The 5,000-nt window shown below is 54.5% G+C and overlaps 1 non-coding gene across 1 annotated transcript in view; it reads right to left on the bottom strand.

Annotated features, from left to right (window-relative positions):
- Positions 1–1,862, bottom strand: part of LOC124733578 — a 1,909-nt gene extending 47 nt beyond the window's left edge. The window contains exon 1 of the ribosomal RNA XR_007009009.1: positions 1–1,862. This exon is cut by the window's left edge and continues 47 nt beyond it. This is a non-coding gene — a ribosomal RNA (small subunit ribosomal RNA).
- Positions 1,863–5,000: the final 3,138 nt, after the last annotated feature.

Genomic DNA, 5,000 nt, shown 5'->3' with positions numbered 1-5,000 from the left:
TACTTCCTCTAAATGATCAAGTTTGGTCATCTTTCCGGTAGCATCGGCAACGACAGAGTCAATGCCGCGTACCAGTCCGAAGACCTCACTAAATCATTCAATCGGTAGTAGCGACGGGCGGTGTGTACAAAGGGCAGGGACGTAATCAACGCGAGCTTATGACTCGCGCTTACTGGGAATTCCTCGTTCATGGGGAACAATTGCAAGCCCCAATCCCTAGCACGAAGGAGGTTCAGCGGGTTACCCCGACCTTTCGGCCTAGGAAGACACGCTGATTCCTTCAGTGTAGCGCGCGTGCGGCCCAGAACATCTAAGGGCATCACAGACCTGTTATTGCTCAATCTCGTGCGGCTAGAAGCCGCCTGTCCCTCTAAGAAGAAAAGTAATCGCTGACAGCACGAAGGATGTCACGCGACTAGTTAGCAGGCTAGAGTCTCGTTCGTTATCGGAATTAACCAGACAAATCGCTCCACCAACTAAGAACGGCCATGCACCACCACCCACCGAATCAAGAAAGAGCTATCAATCTGTCAATCCTTCCGGTGTCCGGGCCTGGTGAGGTTTCCCGTGTTGAGTCAAATTAAGCCGCAGGCTCCACTCCTGGTGGTGCCCTTCCGTCAATTCCTTTAAGTTTCAGCTTTGCAACCATACTTCCCCCGGAACCCAAAAGCTTTGGTTTCCCGGAGGCTGCCCGCCGAGTCATCGGAGGAACTGCGGCGGATCGCTGGCTGGCATCGTTTATGGTTAGAACTAGGGCGGTATCTGATCGCCTTCGAACCTCTAACTTTCGTTCTTGATTAATGAAAACATACTTGGCAAATGCTTTCGCTTCTGTTCGTCTTGCGACGATCCAAGAATTTCACCTCTAACGTCGCAATACGAATGCCCCCGCCTGTCCCTATTAATCATTACCTCGGGTTCCGAAAACCAACAAAATAGAACCGAGGTCCTATTCCATTATTCCATGCACACAGTATTCAGGCGGGCTTGCCTGCTTTAAGCACTCTAATTTGTTCAAAGTAAACGTGCCGGCCCACCGAGACACTCAATAAAGAGCACCCTGGTAGGATTTCAACGGGGTCCGCCTCGGGACGCACGAGCACGCACGGGGCGGTCGCACGCCTTCGGCTCGCCCCACCGGCAGGACGTCCCACGATACATGCCAGTTAAACACCGACGGGCGGTGAACCAACAGCGTGGGACACAAATCCAACTACGAGCTTTTTAACCGCAACAACTTTAATATACGCTATTGGAGCTGGAATTACCGCGGCTGCTGGCACCAGACTTGCCCTCCAATAGATACTCGTTAAAGGATTTAAAGTGTACTCATTCCGATTACGGGGCCTCGGATGAGTCCCGTATCGTTATTTTTCGTCACTACCTCCCCGTGCCGGGAGTGGGTAATTTGCGCGCCTGCTGCCTTCCTTGGATGTGGTAGCCGTTTCTCAGGCTCCCTCTCCGGAATCGAACCCTGATTCCCCGTTACCCGTTACAACCATGGTAGGCGCAGAACCTACCATCGACAGTTGATAAGGCAGACATTTGAAAGATGCGTCGCCGGTACGAGGACCGTGCGATCAGCCCAAAGTTATTCAGAGTCACCAAGGCAAACGGACCGGACGAGCCGACCGATTGGTTTTGATCTAATAAAAGCGTCCCTTCCATCTCTGGTCGGGACTCTGTTTGCATGTATTAGCTCTAGAATTACCACAGTTATCCAAGTAACGTGGGTACGATCTAAGGAACCATAACTGATTTAATGAGCCATTCGCGGTTTCACCTTAATGCGGCTTGTACTGAGACATGCATGGCTTAATCTTTGAGACAAGCATATGACTACTGGCAGGATCAACCAGGGAGCTGCGTCAACTAGAGCTGAGCAGCCGGCCGCCCGGGAGTGTGTCCCGGGGGCCCGCGCGAACACGCAAGCGTCCGCTCAATCATTCTGCAAACAGGAGGAGGCTGAGCTCCCCTGCACAATACACCTCGAAACCCTCTCAGGTCCCGGCGGCGCGCAGCGCCGTCCCAAGTACTTGGTCGGGTTCGAGAGAGGCGCAATCGCCCGGAGTTAGGCGAGTAGACGCTTTCGGTGCGACCACCCGTGCTCCCAACTGAGCTTGCCGCTGCCGACAGAGGCCCGGGAGCGTGCTGTCGTGGCATTGCCGGCGGGAGACAACACGCGCCACCTACGGTGACCGGCAGCTCCAACGCCAGCGCCACAGAAGGACAAAAGCCCCACTTGGGTGCCGAAGCGAACTCTCCCAGCACAGCGCACACGCCAACACATCCGCACAGCTGCGATACAAACCACCAGCGAGAACCGCTGGGGCGACCGAGCAGCAGACGGCGTCGCGGCGCCGAGCGCCGGGCGGCGGCGCATCCTCAACGCACACAGTCCTCAATCGGACCAGCACACTGCAGATGTCCACCGCGCTTCGCACCGGGCCCGCGAGGACCTACTTTGGCCGCACGGCGCCGCGCGCAGGGTGCGCCGGCGCGCAGCTGCGACGCCTGCCGCGTCCGTCGGCCGGCGCGCCTGCCACTGGCCGCCCCCACCAGCCGGCTGTAGCGCGTGCGCCCACGCACCGCGCGGCCAGCACGCCGGGAGGCGCCCCCTCACCGGCCGGGGACGGTCCCACCCAGCCACCGCCGCGTATCGCTTCACACCCAGATGCCGTTCAGTTTCGTCGGCATGGTGGGTATCGCTGGAACAACCGGTTAGTACCTCAACCTATCGTCGCCATCACCGATTCACCCCTAGCGAGAACAACCGCACCACAACGGGTTACCATTTCTTCATTTGCGTAACTTCACCAGAAAACGTAGGCGTCCATCGCCATTTGCAACTTCAACCATTATTGCATGCCTGTGTCAGGTGTCACGCCACACTACGTCTGCCCACATACACGCAACAAAATGTGCACGCCTAGACAATACGTGGAAGGTGGCCCCCGTACGTATGCGATGTCCATTGCTCGAACGACTGTCAACCGGCTTCTGTAGCATGTCGCAGATATGGAACGCGCTGCACCATGCCATCACAGGTGTGTGAGGAGAGACGACTAGGTCCGAATACATCAACAGACAGCTCATGCTGATCGCCATCCACGGCGTCCGTTCCTCCCACACGTCTCTATGGCGTACCACACTGCAATCCAGCTCTCATAGGGAGACGACACGTAGCTGCGTGCACAATATTTGCACTGTATGGTCCGCCGTTTTTGGGCGCAGTCGTTGTACGGTCACACATGTGCCACGATGTATCATTCAGTACATAAGGACGAATGTGCAGTACAGATTGTGGTTCACGCGTACGACATCAGCGGACAGTTGACACAGGCCGCACCACAACGTAGCCTGCGTACGTCGCATGCGAAGGGCATTGAACATGCAAACTTGTCACCAACCACCTTGCGAAGGCAGGGGGCAAGGTGGGGACGTGGGGAGAGGTGGGGGGGGGGGGGGCGGCATGTACGCCCTGCTGCCATCCACATTACAGTGTACAGCAGGAGCATGTGGAAAGTCAGCAAGACTTGCAAGGTGTTTAACATGAAGCGATACACAGGGGAGCGGGCAGTGCGAGTAGCGAACTATATTGCGAGGGTTGCGGGTGGGCAACACTACACTAATTGAACGAGTCGTATAACAATTACAGAGCAGGTTTAGGCGACAACGTGGGTTACGATAGGCGACAACGTGGGTTACGTTAGGGGACAACGTGGGTTACGTTAGGGGACAACGTGGGTTACGTTAGGGGACAACGTGGGTTACGTTAGGGGACAACGTGGGTTACGTTAGGGGACAACGTGGGTTACGTTAGGGGACAACGTGGGTTACGTTAGGGGACAACGTGGGTTAGGTTAAGGCACAACATGGGTTAGGTTAAGGCACAACATGGGTTAGGTTAAGGCACAACATGGGTTAGGTTAAGGCACAACATGGGTTAGGTTAAGGCACAACATGGGTTAGGTTACGGCACAACATGGGTTAGGTTAAGGCACAACATGGGTTAGGTTAGGGGACAACATGGGTTAGGTTAGGGGACAACATGGGTTAGGTTAAGGCACAACATGGGTTAGGTTAAGGCACAACATGGGTTAGGTTAGGGGACAACATGGGTTAGGTTAGGGCACAACATGGGTTAGGTTAGGGGACAACATGGGTTAGGTTAGGGGACAACATGGGTTAGGTTAGGGGACAACATGGGTTAGGTTAGGGGACAACATGGGTTAGGTTAGGGGACAACATGGGTTAGGTTAGGGGACAACATGGGTTAGGTTAGGGGACAACATGGGTTAGGTTAGGGGACAACATGGGTTAGGTTAAGGCACAACATGGGTTAGGTTAGGGGACAACATGGGTTAGGTTAGGGGACAACATGGGTTAGGTTAGGGGACAACATGGGTTAGGTTAGGGGACAACATGGGTTAGGTTAGGGGACAACATGGGTTAGGTTAAGGCACAACATGGGTTAGGTTAGGGCACAACATGGGTTAGGTTAGGGCACAACATGGGTTAGGTTAGGGCACAACATGGGTTAGGTTAGGGGACAACATGGGTTAGGTTAGGGGACAACATGGGTTAGGTTAGGGGACAACATGGGTTAGGTTAGGGGACAACATGGGTTAGGTTAGGGGACAACATGGGTTAGGTTAGGGGACAACATGGGTTAGGTTAGGGGACAACATGGGTTAGGTTAGGGGACAACATGGGTTAGGTTAGGGGACAACATGGGTTAGGTTAGGGGACAACATGGGTTAGGTTAAGGCACAACATGGGTTAGGTTAAGGCACAACATGGGTTAGGTTAGGGGACAACATGGGTTAGGTTAGGGGACAACATGGGTTAGGTTAGGGGACAACATGGGTTAGGTTAAGGCACAACATGGGTTAGGTTAGGGGACAACATGGGTTAGGTTAAGGCACAACATGGGTTAGGTTAGGGGACAACATGGGTTAGGTTAGGGGACAACATGGGTTAGGTTAAGGCACAACATG

The sequence above is a fragment of the Schistocerca piceifrons genome, unplaced genomic scaffold (assembly GCF_021461385.2).
Source record: "Schistocerca piceifrons isolate TAMUIC-IGC-003096 unplaced genomic scaffold, iqSchPice1.1 HiC_scaffold_1398, whole genome shotgun sequence".
Lineage (NCBI taxonomy): Eukaryota > Metazoa > Arthropoda > Insecta > Orthoptera > Acrididae > Schistocerca > Schistocerca piceifrons.
This window is presented reverse-complemented; position numbering and strand designations above follow the sequence as displayed.